This window comes from Hydra vulgaris, chromosome 13, assembly GCF_038396675.1.
Source record: "Hydra vulgaris chromosome 13, alternate assembly HydraT2T_AEP".
In the NCBI taxonomy this organism is placed as follows: domain Eukaryota; kingdom Metazoa; phylum Cnidaria; class Hydrozoa; order Anthoathecata; family Hydridae; genus Hydra; species Hydra vulgaris.
In genome coordinates, this window is record NC_088932.1 from 17,387,377 (window position 1) to 17,408,388 (window position 21,012).

The following is a 21,012-nucleotide window of genomic DNA, read 5'->3' on the forward strand; positions in this document are numbered from 1 at the left end:
TTTTAAAAACAACATGAACTATTGTAAAAGTAGCGTAGAAATAAAATAAGAATTTAATTAATTTACAAGTAAAAATTGATATTTTCTAAAAACCTCGTCGAAGTTCCGTCGAGGTTTCTCGATTTCTCCCGAACTCCGAAACTCCGAAAAACCGAGAAAAATCCGACGAGACGGTGTTCCGAATGGATCCTTTGACCAGAACAAAGTTATTAAAAAAACTAAGCTCTTAACAAGCTAAACGAGTTAAAATACATTTTTACAGAAAAATTAAATTTAAGCAACGACCAAAAAATTGTCAAGTAAAAAGAAAGTAATAATAAAAATAAAGAAAATTTTCTTTTCAATTTGTACAGTTAGAAATTTTCAAAATTTATTTCAAAAAAATAAACAAAGTTTTGGCCAAAATACAAATTAAAACATTTAAAAATAATTGTTTAGCGTATTTATTTATTTACTAATACAAAAAAGGCATTTATTTATTGATTTAGATCAGTAAATTGGTTGCAACAATAATTTTTACAAAAATAAACTAAAAATAACAGTTGCCATATAAGAAAGATTGTGTAGCTAAGAACCGCTAAGAGCCATTTTAAAATCCCTGAAATTTCTAGAAACACATGGCACATGCGCACCTAAACATAACGCTCGTAAACGACCGTGCAGGGTAGGAGTTATAAAGAAGTAGTTAAGACAATGTTGAATTTATAATTGTCTGTGATGTTTATAACTTTAGATTTTGAAGTTTATTTAATAATTATTAAATCAACTTTTTGCAACTGTTTTTTGATCATTTATTAGAGAATCTTTTTCTCAATAAGTTTATATAAAATAAAAAATAAATATTTGTTAAAAAAATTGTTTAATTTTCAGCCGGGTAATATTTTGAGAGTTTTTTGCCCATTTTTTTTTTTTTTATTAAATATTTATAAAACTCTAAAAAGCGATTTTTAACTAGAAATATTTTTGACCATAAATATTTTTTACAACTAGGGGGTCGTCCATAAATTAGGTCTCGCTTTTTTTGATTGTTTTTTGACCCCCTCCCACCCCCTCGTCACAATATCATAACACTTAAGTAACAAGTCCCTTATAAGTCGTCACAAACCCACTTACCTTCCCCCTCATCCTTCCCTTTTGCGTGACCTAATTTATTGAAAACCCCAAGTATATTATTTACTAAGGGATTGCGGCAGTGAGAAAAGTCGGTATTATATTCTGGTCGGTATTGATAACTAGTCACTAACGAAGTTATGATATTGAAATTGAAAGTAATTTTTTTAAATATCAGCACTTTCAAAAGTTCGGTATTGAACGGTATCTTTTGAAAGTGTTTGATAGTGTAAACTTAAATTATCGCCACTATCAAAAGAACCAAACACCTCTTTTGGTTACTCCGCCTACAAGACAAAAATCTTAAATGATTGTTCATATTTTTTCAAAAAAAATTAACATTTTTAAATTGGTTTTTATTTCCCCAGAGACAAAATATGTATCAAGGCTTGATCAAAATTACATTGTTTTTCTTTTTTGTTTTTTTTTCATATTTTATCAATAAAAATAAATATAGTTCAAACTCAAGTCTCCAACACTTGTGAGAAATACATTATCAACTCTTAAGATGTCACTTTCTTCAAAACAATAAAACAATGTTGTTCTCACAATTAATTTTTTAGCCAGACCCTGTAAATTTTATTTTTAAAAGAAATAACCTCTGCACAAAAAAAATTAAACCATAAAAATAATTGAAAATTAGAATCTTTCTAATTCAAATTTTATGGGGAAAAATAAAAGTTCGAATTAGAGAGATTTTCGAATTATAGAAAGTTGATTTTTCTTAAACGCATTTCACGGTGGCTCAGCATTTAATCGAATTATGGAGGTTTTCGAATTAAGGAGATTCGAATTAGAGAGATTGTTCTGAATAATTCAATTTTAATAAAAATTTTTATAAAGAATTATTTTAAATTAAATTTAATTTTAATAATATGTCAAATGTACAGGTAAAATTATTATGCTCTGAAGTTTTTTAATTTAGGACAAAATATTTTTAATCAAATTTATTTCAAAAAATTCGTATTATTATTACGAATTTTTTTTTTTTTTTTTTTTTGATATTGAGTTCGGTAGTGGTGGGAGCAATTTTCATTATTGGAAAAAATATTTTCACTTTCAAATACTCGATATTGAAATTGAGTTTTTTGCTATCGCACTTTCAATTTCATTACCACCGATAGTTCGGTGTTTTTTGATATTTTTATAGTTCGGTAGTGATCTCGCAATACCATAGTATTTACAAGTTTTAACAATATGTAATACTTTTGCAACAAATATACTAAAATATAAATAAAAAAGCATCATTAAAAGATACTTTCGAATACAAATATTCAATGATACTTTTAATAAATGAGAGACATCAAAACACTTTTAAGCTTTGTACTTGTAGTTCAATGATTATATCTTGAAAAAACAGAATAAACGTAAATTAACTTAAGTTCGTTGGGAACTCAAAAACAGTGTAAAGTTTTGTAATCGAAAACTCTTTTTATTATATATATATATATATATATATATATATATATATATATATATATATATATATATATATATATATATATATATATATATATATATATATATTAACTTGGGAGAATTCCTACGCTATGTTTCAGTATAAGTAATATACTTTCATATATTTGGATTTGGTATATTTTTAAAGCATTCATCTGTTTAAGATATAAATTTGCATGGGTAAGCTTGTCTTTGTAAAATATATTTTAAGAAGCGAGTTTCTATTGTTGATGGAGTGAGCCTAGTTTTAACAGTACTTGCTCACGTTGTATTAAGGTATGAAATGTCACTGTGATTAAAGGGATTAAAGGAGTTTTGTATGGTAAGAGGGGTCTTGCTTAAAAAAGTAGACCTGCGTTTTTAGATATTTATATATTTTTTTTTTTACCTGAAGTTTCCAAAATTAATTCGCGCACTAAGAAATTTACATCTATGAGTTCTTTGACTAATTTTAGTTGTGCTTTTTATTAGTTTTGTATGGTCTACTGTGTCGTACTACTACCGTGTAGTACGCTTTTGTATGGTCTACTGTGTCGTACGACTACCGTGTAGTACGCTTTTGCACGGTATACTGTGTCGTATGCTTTCGTATGGTCTACTATGCCGTTCGCCTTTTTCACATTTCAATAAAGACTCCTAATACACAGTTGTCACTTTCAAAATTTGTGCTAATGTTATTAACAAAATCTAAGAAGGCATGTTCAGTTAAATATTGTGCTTGAAAACCGTGTTGGTTTTCACTTAACACTTTATGTTCTTTTAAATATTTATATAGTTTGTAAATATATAGTTGTAAATGTAGAGTTATATAATTGTAAACTATACTTTTAAGTAGTCGAGAAAATATAGAAAAATTCTGCGTCTATAACTACTTAAAATAGATGCGCTCCGGCTTTAACTATATGTACAATTTTTTTTTTTAGTTTGTCTAGGGCAATCCATATTTTAATTAACGAGTTAAAGATATTAAAAAAGAATTTTTTATGACAAAAAAAAATTAGGTACAAGATTGCTAAATATGTCGTCAACACCTTGAGACTTATTTTTTAAAATTGATTTAACTGCTATTTCTAATTCTTCTAACTTTAGATCAACATCAGGAAACGAACCGTGAGAGACGCTAAAATAATTTTGAAATGGATATTTCGAGGTTTTATTTTTGATGCCAGGTTGGGACCAGTGTTAGCTTAGAAATGATTAAATATTTCTGATATAAATATTTTTTATTTTTGTACTCAATTTCATTTTTTCTTTACTTTGGGTCTGTATGAATTTATTTTAATTTTGCCTCATAGTTTTCCACGTTTTCCTAAACCTCTCATTTTTTTATTTTGGTTGTTTAAAAAAAATATCTGAAATTACTTTTTTTATTTCTTTTAACAGATTTTTATACTTTTTATAAACAGTATCCTAGATTTTGCCTCATAGTTTTCCACGTTTTCCTAAACCTCTCATTTTTTTATTTTGGTTGTTTAAAAAAAATATCTGAAATTACTTTTTTTATTTCTTTCAACAGATTTTTATACTTTTTATAAACAGTATCCTAGATAGCATACCATATTGGGCCAAAGTCGGAACAAAGTTGGTCCAACGTATTGTGATTATTTCGTGTCTAATTTTTAGATTTTTAGGTTTTTATTTAGTTTTTATTACTATATTCTACATTGGAAAATGTTTATTATAATGCTTAAAAAAGATGTTAAGTATAATAAGCGGAGTTTCGGTATTCAAGGTTCTATTCATAGAATGTTTACTAATTTTTCGTTTAAAAGTTTTAATTTCAGAACTGTTAACATTGTTTGGGTCTTCAATAACAAAAAAGAAAATTGGAAAAAAGGCTAATATATCAGTTTTAACTTTTCCAGCTTTTAAGGTTTTTAACATATTTAGAAATGAGTTTATTAGAATATTATCAAGAGAATAAAAATTGTAGTGATATGAGTGGGATTGTTAATGATTAGGAAGATACCATGTTAAAACATTAGGTTGAAAAATTTTATAGTTTTAGTATTGATTATTAATAAAGTATTGAGTCATCAACCCATGTTTTCTGTAAGACAAATCTTTTTAAAAAAATATTGGATTTTAAAAGAAAGTTTTTAAAATTATCTTTATTGTTGTTTATACTTAATGTTGATGTGTATTACCGTGAACTTTTATTTATCTGTACTTAGTTGCATTTTAAACTCTTTCAACATCAAAGTATTGCAAGTTAAAATCTATTCAACTAAATTTCATCATTTTTTTTTATTTGTAGACGAGTCACACGGACTTTTGTGTAGACATATCGACAGTTATTAAACTTGCTCGTTATCAAAAAGCATGTAGGGTAGATTTGTAATGTGCTTTTTTTGAAACCTGGAATTAAGTAATTAGTTGGTTCGACAGAAATGTTGAATAATTATGTTAATTGATATGTCAACAATAATTTGGATAAATAAAAAATGATTTGGATGGCATTTTCATTTATATAAATTTGATCCGTTGAGATTTACATCAAGAACAAATATTAATTAACCAACTTCAAATTACATAACTAAAATGTTTTTTATTATTTTTAAGTTTGAACTTGGGTAAGTGCGAATTTGGATCCAAATTAAAAAAACAAAAAACAAAAAAAAAAAAAAAAAAAAAGTACTGCAAAACTATGAAAGTACCGCAGAACTATTAACAAGTACTACTTTGTGACAATTGTAAAGCGCTCATATTTTACTATAGTAGCATATTAAAAAAAAAGTAAAACTTGATTCAAATCATACCTAAACTCTGAAAATAATATAATGGACAATAATATGCTAACAGAAACAGAATTAATTGATGCCGTGTACTTACCTAAACTAAATAAAGGTAATGGGTTTGATGGCGTAAACAGTAACGTAGTAATGAAATCAATACCTTATTTAAAAATCCCGCTTTTCCATATATTTAGAGTCTCTTCAGAACGAGGAATCTTTCCTGGTAAACTTAAAATTGCAGAATTATTTGAAAAGATTGTAATACAATATTCTTTATAATAAGCACTTGGGATTTAAAAAGAGGCACTTTCACTTCTGATCAGGCAATTGTTTATATTGTTTATAATATCTTTAAATTATTTAATGAAAATATATATACATAATGTGTATTTATTGATATCAGTAAGACTCAGTAAGATCTTTACATTTTTAGAAAATTAGAAAATTATGGTAATAAACATCTAAATTTTGCGAGGTTTAAAAGCTATTTGTCAAATAGAGAGCAATACATTTCTTTTTTTTTTGTTTTTTAAACTTTATTTTGGTGCTCTAAGAAGTCCTTACGGTCTTATCACAGAGCACCGCGGATGAGCATTTAATTGTAAGTTCACGCCTTCTTCCTAACAGATGTCGCAAAACTTGCCTAGAGGTGGCGTTTGAACCACGGATCCTTTGTTGTTGAGGCAAGTGCACTACCACTGCGCTACGGCTTCTTATTTCTTACAGTAATGGTAAAACGACTGATATGAACATTACATGTATAGTTCCTTAGGACCACTTTTATTTCTCATTTATATAAATGGTTTAAGCAAAGCTTGTATTGAACTAGATACAATTTTATTTGCAGATGATACAAATCTATTTTATGCAAATAAATATTCTGTTTAGTCAGTATATAAAGAGCAATTAAATCTTACTGAATGGTTCAATGCAAACAAATTATCACTAGGTATCAAATTAAAATATACTTTTTTCCAATGTTTTTATGATCGAGATAAAATTACTCAAAAATTTCCAAAACCTTGTATAACCAATCAAGTTATAAAAAGAGAAATGATTGAAATTTCTTGGCGTACTTTTTGACGAAAATGTGATGTGAAAAGATCGTATACTCGAAAATAAAATAAAATAAGAATATTGGCCTATTTTTTTGAACAAAATCTTTTTTTAAGTTAAATTTGTTTAAAACTTTTATATTTCTTGTTCATTGTCCCCTTAATTATGCAAACATTGCTTGGTGCAGTAAAAATAAAAAATATATATGTTTAATAAACAAAAGCATGCAATCAGAACATTTCCAATTTGGGCCGTTTAACACATTCTCAAGTATTAACTATCGCACACTGTTATTTGTCTTCATTATTATTTAACTATCTGTTAAGTCAAATATAGTGAATGTCTACCAAATAAATATCTTCTCAAAGTTAGGAAAATATTTCACCCTCTATTCAAAATAAATCAGAACAGATATCTGACTAGATTTTCTTATAAGTAAAACTAAAAACGAATTTTTAAAACCCAATGTTTTTATATGTTATTAAAACGCAAATTTTGCAATCAATTTTTTTGATATTACTATTTTATTTAATTAACATTCGGCTGTATGCATGTGTATAAAGACAACAACAAAAAAACAAAAAACATAGGAAGAGGCGGGTCACTGACATTACGTTTACAAAGTCAACGCCTTATCCAAATAAGCTAAATGCGCGTATAAGTTAGTTAGTATTAATTAACTTACTTATTTTAAAAATTCTTCTTGTTCTTTCGATATAAAAAAAAACAAACAATTAATTTAGTTAATTAAAATTAACTAAATTAATTAACTTATTGCAAAACTAATTATTGAATATTGTATTGTCATCAAGCAAGATATATATGCAAAATTTGAAGAAAATCTATCATTAGAAAGTGACTCAAAAATTTATTGCAAGATTCGATGTTAACAGACAGACAGAGACAAGGAGGTAATAAAAGCATTGGGAAAAACAGTTATATTCAATTCCAAAAGTTGTTTTGCGGCAACTGAATTTTCACAGACAAAAATTATTGAATTTTAATAAGCAAAAACTATTGAAGAACGACGTAGCGCTCAGCTTTTTTTGGTGTGAGGTGCTGGTGATAAACTTACGCAACGAATGGAGGACTGTCATCATCAGATTGGCGATCTTAGAAAGTATCATGTCATTTGTTATTGTTTTAATTCTTCTTTGAGAAAAACTTGTGATTTATAAAAGCACCTGTAACTTTTATGCACATTTAAAAATATTAACTAATTAATTTTTAATATATGTGTTAATGTGTAACTAACATACTTTTAATTGAGTTTTATATTTAAATCTAAAATCTATTCATCTCCGGTTAAATTACATAACATTTTTTTAAAAAGATAGTTTTTGTAGATCTTTTTTGTGGGTTTTATTTATAGAACAAATTGTTTTTGAAATATTTTGTTTTTTATCAAGGTTTCTTAAATTTAGTAATTATTGGCTAATGTATTATTTTATTCGTATGGCCAATATTTATTTATAAATACCATTTATGAATACCACAGCATTTATGTGTTTTATACGTATGTAAATGATGCATTTGTTTATTTAAATGAGTTGTTTAATTAAATTTACTCTTTGTAATTATGCAACACATTTTATAAATATGCAACACATTTTCAAATTAAAACGTAACTATAGTTACGTTTTAATTTGAAAATGTTATAAGTTATAACTCCTAACTTATAAGTTAGGAGTTCTAGGCAATAAGATTACGTGATCATTTGCAAGTCACAGCGTTCTTATTATATAACTTTTATTTATAAACATTTTTTTAAATTTGTTTTCTATTATTTTTACTATATATATATATATATATATATATATATATATATATATATATATATATATATATATATATATATATATATATATATATATATATATATTTATATATATATATATATATATATATATATATATATATATATATATATATATATATATATATATATATATATATATATATATATATATATATATATATATATATATGTTACCTATTTTTGTAGTTTGAAAGTGATAGGACAATACTTTGCTAGAATTAATTTAATAACCCATTGATTGGCTGTTATTTTAAACGCTGATTGATTTCATTTTTAAAGAAATAAAAACACTATTTTTCATAGGTTGTCCTACAGGTCGTACCGCAAAAATCACAAAAAAGCACAACTTAATAATGCTATTATCAATTCTTTTTGCAAAAAAACTGTTTTAAATATCTGTTGAACTGTTTAAATTTAGTTTTACCCAGTTGGTTTGGTTATAATTTTAGCAACAAATTTGTTTTTACTGTTAACACTTTTGAAGCGCTTTTTAAACTAGAGATATGGCTGAGCAAAGTCTCCACTTAAAAAAGTATTCCTAACCTGTTAACTATTAAGAAAATCAAGCCAAAAATTAAATAAGCATCTACTCTCAGGTAACGTGTGTAGATCAGGTAGCACGTGTAGATCAAGACCTGACGGTTCTATAGTATCAATAGGGTAGAGCAAGGCTAGTTGCGCATAAGGACAAGTTGGCAATTAAAGTCTCAAAAACTATGCATTGCTTGACAAAACATCTAATGGATTGAAGTTAGATAATTAGAATGGTAACACAATGCAAAGCAAAAGGTTGTTAGACGGATTTCAAGTGAGATGCACAGGCAATTTTTCTATTTTGGACCAAAAAAGTTAAAAAAATAACTTAGCAATTTTTCTCTTCGATGTTTATAAATTTTTTTATTTGCTATCATTTAAGTATTGATGTTTTACCAGTTTATTTGAGTTTCTATTATAATCAGCTGTTTTTTCTTAAGTCTTACTGTCCTCATTAAAACCTAGCCAATGTATCACCTTGTTTAGTAAGGCTAAGTAGAACAACTTTAATAAAATAAATACTGAACTACCGAGCACAAAAAAACAACTTTGATAAGAAAGAATTTTGAGGTACATTATATACATATTATTAAAATTAGTAATTTTTAAATCGGGCATCAAAGTTCAAAATAATTTTATAAAATAATATTTTTATATTTTATGACACTTTCTTATTATTTAATTTTTTCTCTTCTCTTACGTACGTCATTAAAGTGTGTATATAAAAAAAAGTTTAAATTAAAGACAAGCTTACTTACTTTTATACGATAGTTTTATTGATGATTTCTCAAAGTTCCATATCCTGCATATTGATTTATTCCTTGATTGTATAATTTGCCCAACACATTTGCCTAACTTACCCCATTGGGCCAAGTTGAGCAGCTCGGTAAACTTTAGACAATATCTTCTCAAATAAATTTAAAAAATAAATTTTTTTCTTAACCAGTTTTTAGCTGGTTAAACTATTTTTCTAATAGTGAAAAAGTTATGTAAATCCGACGCGTCGTTCATGAGATCTGTTAGAATTAGTAAAAATCGCTGCATAAAATATGAAAAAGATAATAAAAAAGCAACAAAATGGGACGGCAAAAGATAGTCTAGAATAAGAGAGAAGTAACCAAAAAAAAAGAAGAGCTTAAAAAATGTGCCGATGATCACCAACTAAACTTTTTGAAAGCTTTAAATTTTCTTTGTTTTATATGCAAATTTAATTCTTTTTTTTTTTTATAACTTTTTTATATCTTAAAAGATAAATAAATGCAATTTGAGAAACGATAATTTGATTTGGCGTTTTCTCAAATTAATTTTGGAAAACAATGGTTTTGACTTCGTAAAGCTTTCCATTGAAATGATATATTTTTCTTTTTGAATAAAATACTCTTTTTTTGTTTTGTTTTCAATAAATTATTATTTCCTTTTCGAAAGGAAAAAATTGTTAAGAAACATTTCATTTTTCTTTTAAATGCAATTACCTCTTATTCAAGAATAAACCTAAATAAATCATTTAATGTATTTCTGCACTTGAATACGCATTTAAACATGCGCGCGAATTTTATTCAAAATTTACGCACTTCAACATGAACTTGAGTTCTCACTTTAAAATGAAAAAACACCTTTTATGTATTTATGCATCTAAACTCTATAAGTTTTTAGCTGATAAAAAAAATATATAACTTTTTTAAGTCAAACAGCTTGGTTAAAATATTTAGTTCAAAATTAAAGGTAAAAACAAGCGAGTTTTTGTTGAGCACGAATTACAGCTCGTATTTTAAGTTTTCAGACTAAAGTATTTAATTTAAGGTATTAACAATAATAACTAAAAGAATAACTAAGGTAAGGTTAGGGTAATAACTAAGGGTATTGATGTAACATAAATAGACTTTCTGTGTGTTTTTTTTTAAACCTCAAACTCAAAAAATAAAGGCAAAATAATTTTTTGCCTAATTTTGTATAATGTATGTATGTATGTATGTATGTATGTATGTATGTATGTATGTATGTATGTATGTATGTATGTATGTATGTATGTATGTATGTATGTATGTATGTATGTATGTATGTATGTATGTATGTATGTATGTATGTATGTATGTATGTATGTATGTATGTATGTATGTATGTATGTATGTATGTATGTATGTATGTATGTATGTATGTATGTATGTATGTATGTATGTATGTATGTATGTATGTATGTATGTATGTATGTATGTATGTATGTATGTATGTATGTATGTATGTATGTATGTATGTATGTATGTATGTATGTATGTATGTATGTATGTATGTATGTATGTATGTATGTATGTATGTATGTATGTATGTATGTATGTATGTATGTATGTATGTATACATGCATGTATGTAAGTATGTATGTTTGAATGAATGTATGTATGCTTGTTATTATTGTTAACTATATTATTGTTTTATATTAAAAGTTTGTAAGTTATATTTATAATGTATAACTATATGATTATTATCCTAGTCTGCATTTGGTCCAAAAAAAAAAAGTTTTCAAACGTTTATAAAATGTCTTTTTTAATTCAAATACCCGCTGATATGGTATTATTTTTATAAATGCTAAATATTCGTCTATGTACTTTATTGCAAACAGTTTTCAACATTGCTAAAACTGAAAAACAATAACAAGAATACTTTTATAATATCGAAAACAAGGTTTAATATAACTTCGTAGCCTAGCTACTTAGCCTTCATAACCTTCCCTTTATCCATACAAACTTAAATTGCAAATTATATTAGTTTATTATTTATTAATATGTAATTGTCTTTTAGATCTATAGTTGAAAATGAATTAAATGTCGATTCCAAATCTCTATCGCATTGTTGTATTTGTTGCATATAATCGTATTTGCTTTAAATGTTGAAACTTATTATACTAACAATTTTTCTGCTTCTTCTGAGGCTCAAAATTATCTTGACATGGAATGCTAGGAAAACGTGGTATTTCTTTGATCAGAAAATCAAATAAAATGGGTTTTATCGCCGTCTTTAATTTGAATATCAGGAGTGGCTTCTTCTTTACTATTAATTATTATCACTTTAAACTTATTTTTTATTTTACTAAATTTTAATTACTTTTGTAAAGCTTTATTTCTTTAATCTCATTTAAAACAAGTAAAGTAGACAAGCGTTAGGAAAATCGAGGAGAAGCAAGAACCTTTTATTCAAAAAATAAAAGTTTGTTTTTCCTTAAAAAATTTTTTATATCTTGAACGCTTAGGGAACTTTGTGAATAAATTGTACAGAAATGTTTTTAAATACTAAACGTTTTTATTGAAATAAAGTTTATTTTTTTAATTCGAACAAGCCTTGTGGATCATAATATCATAGAAATATCCGCCTTGCGGAGCATAATAGTTTTGAAAATGTTGCAAAAACAAGGTTGGTACATAAATGCATTAAGGTTAGCCACTTAAAAATTGCCAAACCACCATTTGGCGATTTTTAAGTTGCCAATGGTGGTGTGGCTGGTTTTCAATACATACAATAACTAACTGTTTGTATTTTGTGTAGTAGAAAGAAGAGTACTATATATATATATATATATATATATATATATATATATATATATATATATATATATATATATATATATATATATATATATATATATATATATATGTATATATATATATATATATATAATTGTATTTTGTGCAGAAAGAAGAGTACTATATATATATATATATATATATACATATATATATATATATATATATATATATATATATATATATATATATATATATATATATATATATATATATATATGTGTGTGTGTGTGTGTAGTACTCTTCTTTCTACAGAAAATCTTTCTATACAAAACAAAGGTTAATTCTCAAAAACGCAAAATGTACCCGAAGTTGTTTACATTGTTCTACTATTTCTATTATTTATTCTATTTTCTATTATTTTAAGTATTAGCAGCTGTGACGCAGCGGTTAGAGTGGTTTAAGATTGGGGATCGTCCATAAATTAAGCAACGCTAAATTGTTTTTTAAGAATAAAGCTGGAGATCGTAAGTTCTTTTACGCGGCGATTTTTATTAAACTTAATGAGCTATTTTGATTTTTCATTTAACTTAAAGCTCTGCGAGGGAAAACTTTTGATTAACTTTTTTTGTTTATTAGTGAAATTTAGCGTTGCGTAATTTACGGACGATCCCTTGAGAGATCTGAATTTTGACAGGAATTATTTTTTATACAAACAAATAAACATTTAAGAAACTCAATTAAATCAAACTTATACATAACTATACATTTCGTTATTGATGTTATGACTTTTATTTCTATTTTTGTTAATTTTATTTCTTATATATATTTCTCATATATTATTTTTTATAAATTTTTTTTTTTTTTACCTTTTTTTAGTAAGTGTTAAATTAACAAATATGATTTGTTGGCGTACAAACTTATTGGAATTACCAAATATAAATATCTTTGGAGTACTACTTATAATACCAATTATTGCCGCAATTGTTTGTAACTTTTGCGTCTTCATTGTTATCGTGAGAATGCAAAAAAGAGCAATATCTAATTACCTTTTAATGTCTCTTTCCATATCTGATTTACTTGTTGGGATAATTCTTGGTCCATTAACCTTGGCACAAGTTTTTGACATTAACCTATTATCAAACTGCAAGGCTCATTTTATTCGTAGCTACTTCCTCGTTTTACTTGGAGGATCTTCCTTGTTAACGTTGGCAGTGATAGCGTACGATCGATATTTACTTATGACTAAGCTAACAAACTACAACAAATATATGACCAAAAGATGGGGATTTACACTTGTTGGGTTTTCTTGGATTTTTCCTGGAACAATACCTATTGCCAAAATACTTAATATGAATGCGTATGTTGTTCTACGTATTTTAAATTTTACCCTTTCAATAGTTGCCCTAGGAACGTTTTATTTTTTAATAATTAAAGCACTTAATAAAAAAAGAGAAGAGTTTCGTCAAAATAATCAAATTTATCAAAGTGTGTCTTGCTATAGCCAAGTTGACAAAAATATTAATAAACAAAACAAGTTAATAAAATCGTCTGTAAATTATTTCTTAATCAAAAATTTAAAAAGGCAAAAGTACTTCACAAAAGTAGCAAAGTCTGTAACATTATTATTCACATGCTATTTTGCATTTATTTTTCCTTTAAATATTTGGTTGATTTTAGAGCTTTCAAATTTAAAATATGACGCCAATGCTCATCGAATCTTCTACTTGAGTGCAATTTTTCTTATGCAAGCCAATTCTTGTATAAATCCCCTTATTTATTATTTAAAACAAAAAGATATAAAAAATGGTTTGCGACAAGTTTATAAATCAGTTATACGGGAAAAGAGAATTTCTAGCATATAAATAAAAAAAAAATTTGACAGTAGAAACCACATGCGTAAAACTTTAGGTTGGCACAAGAAGTACCGAACCAATTCTGTAAACCAGCAATAGTAATGTGCGATAATAAATATGAGACAATCAAGTTTGTAAAGTAACAAAATATTAATAAATAAATAATGACAAACAAAAAGTAATAATAAAAAAGAAAAATAATATGCAAACAGATTTTGTGCAATACGTTTAACCATTACGCGTGACGTTTAAAAAAAAGGTAAATTAGAAAATAATTTATAACGTTAGGGGAGACTGGGGCTAGTTAAACAGGGGTAAGTTGCAACAATACGTTTTAAAGAATGGTTTTTGTATACTATAGCTATATTTTTTTTACATTATATACCTATATATACAGCACGTCAGCTATAAAAAACTTATAGTAATAAGTTATAAATTTGTAAAGTTATTGATAATTTTTTTTTATTTTATATATAAAATTCTTGTTTTCGTTTTCAAAGTCTTTTTGGGTTTAACGGTAAATTTAGAGATATATGACCATAATAAAATAATGGTAAGTTAAAAAAATCTTCTTCAAATACAAAAAGCTAAAAAAAGGAGATTTATTTAAAGTAAATAATTATATACATTGACTAAAATGATCATGATGTAAACATCAATGTAAGTTGCATCAAATTGCTTGGGATAAGTTGAGTCATAAAATATCTGTGAGTTTTATTAATTTTATTTTACGCACTTTTCTAGTTATTTCTAAAGTTATAGACGTTTTTTTAACGAACAAATTAGTCGTATGTACATATGTATGTATGTATGTATGTATGTATGTATGTATGTATGTATGTATGTATGTATGTATGTATGTATGTATGTATGTATGTATGTATGTATGTATGTATGTATGTATGTATGTATGTATGTATGTATGTATGTATGTATGTATGTATGTATGTATGTATGTATGTATGTATGTATGTATGTATGTATGTATGTATGTATGTATGTATGTATGTATGTATGTAATAGTCCGTCTAATCCTAAATAATCGGTAGTTAAAAATACGCTCTTTGATTGTCAAGTTTTTACCAGAAAAAGGCTTTATTAACAATGGTTTTAATGCAAAAATATCATCACCAACTAGCACTGGTGGTACTTGCGTGCTAATTGATAGCTGTTGGTTATTGGGGAGTTTAAATAAGTTGATCTTAAAAGCTTTACCCATTTTATTTTCATTGAATATTGAAGCATCATTATCTTTTCTATAACTTATGTCCACCAGAGTAAAGCAATATTTTGCATCATATATGGCTAGAAAAACCATAGTTTAGTTTCACTCATTTTTAAACTCATTTGCCAATTTTCCCCACTCCTCTGAGCTACTTGGTGTCATTAAATAACTTGGTTGTAAAACATCCCATATAGCCTTTGTTGTTTCGTTTATGTTGCATACTGTTGTTCTGCCCATTCGGAAATGAAAAAATGTATTTGTTGTGAATCACCAGTAACCAAGTATCTTAGTGTGATAGGCATTCGTTCTGTGGGTGATATAAAGGGTGTTTTTTTTAGAGGTATAGAACTTTAAATTGCAATAAAACAACGATGGATTATTCGATTGACAAGAATTTTTTTTTATTAGAAATATAATCTTGTGGCATTACATTTTAAATATAATTTCTGGCATATGACCACGGCTGGCTCGGATGTAGTCCAATCTGGACGTCCAATTTTCGATGACTTTTTCTAACATTTGTGGCCGTATATCGGTAATAACACGGCGAATGTTGTCTTCCAAATGGTCAAGCGTTTGTGGCTTATCCGCATAGACCAATGACTTTACATAGCCCCACTGAAAGTAGTCTAGCGGTGTTAAATCACAAGATCTTGGAGGCCAATTCACAGGTCCAAAACGTGAAATTAGGCGGTCACCAAACGTGTCTTTCAATAAATCGATTGTGGCACGAGCTGTGTAACATGTTGCGCCGTCTTGTTGAAACCACAGCTCCTGGACATCATGGTTGTTCAATTCAGGAATGAAAAGGTTTGTAATCATGGCTCTATACCTATCACCATTGACTGTAACGTTCTGGCCATCATCATTTTTGAAGAAGTACGGACCAATGACTCCACCAGCCCATAAAGCGCACCAAACAGTCATTTTTTCTGGATGTAACGGTGTTTTGACATACACTAGAGGATTATCTTCACTCCAAATGCTGCAGTTTTGTTTGTTGACGTAACCATTCAACCAGAAGTGCGCTTCATCGCTAAAGAAAATTCGCTTATGAAAATCAGGAACAACGACAATCTCGTTTTGGGCCCATTCGACGAATCTACGCCTTGCTTGATGATCGTTTGGCTTCAATTCTTGCACGAGTTGGATTTTGTTGGATTTTTCCTTCCGCAAAATCTTCCATACAGTGGATGGACATAGATCCAATTCCTGTGCTCGATGGCGGATAGACTCATTCGGGTCTTCCGCAATGCTACGCTCTACAGTAGCAATAGCTTCTTCTGTATGCACCGTACGGCGTCTCTGGGGATGCGAGTTATCAATAAGAGTAAACGTGGTGCGAAAACGTTCCATGGTTAATCGAATTAACTGCTCTGATGGATGATTTTGTCGAGGATAAAATGGACGTAGAGCACGATACGTATTCCGCACAGAACCATTATTTTCGAAATAAAATTGAACTATTTGCAAGCGTTGTTCAGGCGTGAGTCTATTCATGATGAATTGCCAAACCAAACTGAGAATAAATCACTTGTCACCTGTTAAATCGGTCGCCATCTTGAACAGTAATGCCAACTTAAAGTTCTATACCTCTAAAAAAAACACCCTTTATATTTTTTGAATTCCAGCTGTAACTATGAAAGGTTTGTTACATAAGAGAGATGTTTTTGTATTCTTCAATAAATGACGCACATTTGCTAAAAAATCAATCGAACAACTTCAGCCACATGGATATTTATTTAAACTGGAATAAGAATAACTTTAAATACAGCTTACGCTAAAAGATTTCTACACTGGCTATTTGCACTTTATATACAGAACTTTCACTATGATAATGTTACAGTTTATTTTCATCTCGTGGATATTCCTCTAAGCATAAAAACTAAAATATGGTTAGCTTGGCCATAATGTTAAGGTAACCTAACAATTCCATAGTATGAGCTTGATATGTATCATAGTTAACACTTTCAGTTATTGACAATTCATCAAGATTTAAAGCATTCTTTTTCATGATTTTTTATTACATTCATATTAGTTTTCATAACCTAATAATTGCAATATTTATATAGAAAGAGGCGCAAGCACAAAGTTTATTTTCCCCTAATTCATAATGCCTTCGAATCGCTATAATCCCCTAATTCATAATGCCTTCGACTTGAAGGATTATGTTTCAAAAAATACTGCTACCTTAATTGATCAAACCATAATTAATAATTTCAAAAACATAAAAAGTAAAACTGGAATATTTATTACAGACATCTGATCATTTTCCGGTTTTTATAACAGCACAAAAATCGTTAAATCAATCTTCTAAAAAAGTAAAAACTAAAAAACGAGTAATTAAGGACGCTTCTCTTGTGACATTTATTACCCTTTTATCGAAAACAAACTGGGAATCTGTTTTGAGAACAAAAAATTTTAATGAAGCTTATGATAAATTTTATCATATAATTGAATGTCACTTCAATAAAGCATTCTCAATAACAACCAAATTTATTATCACAAAAACTCTACAAAATCCCGAAATAATAAAACTATCTATATAACACCGAATAACGCCCGAAATCATAAAATCTTCGAAAAAAAAGCAACGATTATACGAGAAGTTCATTAAAAAAAGAACTTTTAAAAATGAAACAAACTATAAAAACTATAATCGTCTTTTTGCGACGATTGTAAAGCGCTCAAAAAAGTTTTACTATAGTAGCCGATTGCTAAAATACAAAAATGATATACAAAAAACTTGGATCATAATAAAAGAGGTTATAGGTAAAAAAGATATGAATATTAGTCGTTTACCAAAAAAACTAATTATAAACGACTGTAAAATTATTCACGACGTAATAGTTGCTAATTCCATGCATTTATATTATAATATTTATTTATAATAGTTGCTAATTCCATGCATCCTAACACCATGCATTTGTTAGCACAGGTCCAAATTTAGCATCAAAAATAAATAAAAGTAAAACTTGCTTCAAATCATACCTAAACTCTTATAATGATACAATGGACGATAATATGCTAACAGAGACAGAATTGCTTGATGCCATGTACTTACTTAAACCAAATAAAGGTAATGGAGTTGATGATGTAAGCAGTAATGTAGTAGTTAAATCAATGCCTTATTTAAAAAATCCGCTTTTGCATATTTTTACGCTCTCCTTAAACCAAGGAATATTTGCCGATAAACTTAAAGTTGCAAGGGTTATACCTATACTAAAATTTAGAGATGAGACTAGTGTCTTCAATTACAGGCCTATCTCCATACTATACTGCTATTCAAAGTTATTAGAACACTTTATGTATAAAAGATTGTATTACTTTTTAGATGTAAACAATATTTTGTATTGTAAGCAATTTGGGTTTAAAAAGAGCCACTCTACTGATCAGGATATTGCTCATCTTGTTCATGATATCTTTAAATCATTTGATGAAAATAAATATACATTAGGTGTATTTATTGATCTCAGTAAGGTTTTTGACACTGTCGATCATTATATTTTATTAACAAAATTAGAAAACTATGGTAATAAACATATAAATATTGCGTGGTTTAAAAGCTATTTGTCAAATAGAAAACAATACATTTCTTATAATGAAGGTAAAACAACCAATATGAACATAACATGTGAGGCTCCTCAGGGATCTATATTAGAACCACTCCTATTTCTCATTTTTATTCATGATTTAAGCAAAGCTTGCACTGAACTAGATACAACTTTATTTGCAGATGACACAAATCTATTTTATGCACATAATGATATAAATATTCTGTTTAAGTCAGTAAACAAAGAGCTATTAAATCTTACTGAATGGTTTAATGCAAAAAAATTATCTCTAAATGTAACCAAAACAAAATATACTTTTTTCCATCGTTTTCATGACCGAGATAAAATTCCTTTGAAACTTCCAAAACTTTATATTGCCAATCAGGATATAAAAAGAGAAACAACTTTAAAATTTCTCGGCGTACTTCTTGATGAAAATATGACGTGGAGAGATCACATACAATATCTCGAAAATACAATCTCAAGGAACATAGGCCTGCTTTGCAGAGCTAAGCTTTTTTTAAATCCAAATTGCTTAAAACTTTTATATTTCTCGTCCACTAATTGCCATCTTAATTATGCAAATATTGCCTGATGCAGTACAAATAAAAATAAAATAAAAAAATTATTTGATAAACAAAAGCATGCAATCAGAATCATTTCCAATGTGGGCCGTTATACTCACTCTCAAATGAAATCTTTAATGTTTCTGGCTTCTTTTACATTGAACCTTAGTTTTCTTTTGACAAGAGCCCAATATCTTTCGATAGGACGTAGTTCGGAACAATTTGGTGGATTGCAGTATTTTTCAACGAAATCTACTTTATGTTCTCTAAGCCATTTTAAAGTTGTCCCAGAGTTGTGGCATGATGCTAAATCGGGCCAAAATAAAGGTTTACCCGTGTGCATTTTTAAAAACGGAAAAAGGCGTTTCTTGAGACATTTTATGTATATTTTGGTGTTAATTGTTTCCGTAATTACAAAACAAGAGCTTCTCTCATCACATTTATAAATTGCTTGCCAATCTAAGAATTTTTCAGCAAATTTTTGCATTCCAATGCATTTATAATTGGAATTCAGTTTCTTGCGATTATTTGCTGAGTAATATTGGTGTCCGGGAAGAGATCGGAAATATGCACAATAAATTTCATCGTCAGTAATCAAACAAAATTTTTTAGCATGTAATTTTTTATAGAGCAGCTTTGAACAACGAATTGCGACATTTTTTTGCTTTTCTTCACGACGAGAAACTTTTTTCTTTCTGTAAGATTTATAACTACAATTTCTCTTCACTCTTTGTATAGTGGAAACAATTGTTTTGATTTTATTCGCTAAAGTTCGAACAGAAATCTCCGGTTTTCTGTCTTAGGCATCTTTCACTTTTTTACCAAGATCTCGTCTAACAAAACATTTTTTTTCTTTCACTTCCTGATTTCCTTTTGATTGTACCAGTGTCCTGAAATCGTTTCACAACGTTCTGCACTGTTCTCAAAGCAACCTGCAACTCTTTAGAAATTGTTTTGTTTGATACACCAGGATTTTCAACGAGAAAATGCAAAATTTGTTCTCACTTCTTATCTTGATTAAATGACATTTTATTAAAACTAATTGTTTAAATAACAGAGTTGTTTAAATGACATTTTATTAAAACTAATTGTTTGAATAACAGAGTTGTTTAAATTTTTGAATAATACTAATACAATGACATTTTAAAACAATTAGCTATTTGAAATGATGCACGGTATCCGTAAACACCGCATCAGAACACGCGCAGGTTTTTTCTGGTACATGTCGTATTTTACCCATTATTCAAAATAAATCAGAATAGTCATCTAACCAGATTTTCAAATAACAGTTATATTCAACCCAAAAGTTATTTTGCGGCGACTAAATTTTCAATTTCTACTAGAGGGCCGAAATTATGGAATAAAATATTAACTAATGAACTTAAAACAATTTCTACGCTTTATGAGTTTAAAAACAAATTGAAGCAAAAACTGTTGATGAACGACGTAGCGCTCAGCTTTTTCTGAAGCTTTAATGATTGGTACTGTTAAACTTACCCAACAATTAGAGGTTTGTCATTATGGGCTTGACGATCTTAGAAAAGGATTGTGCCACTTGTTATTGCTTAAATTCTTCTTTTTTTTTTT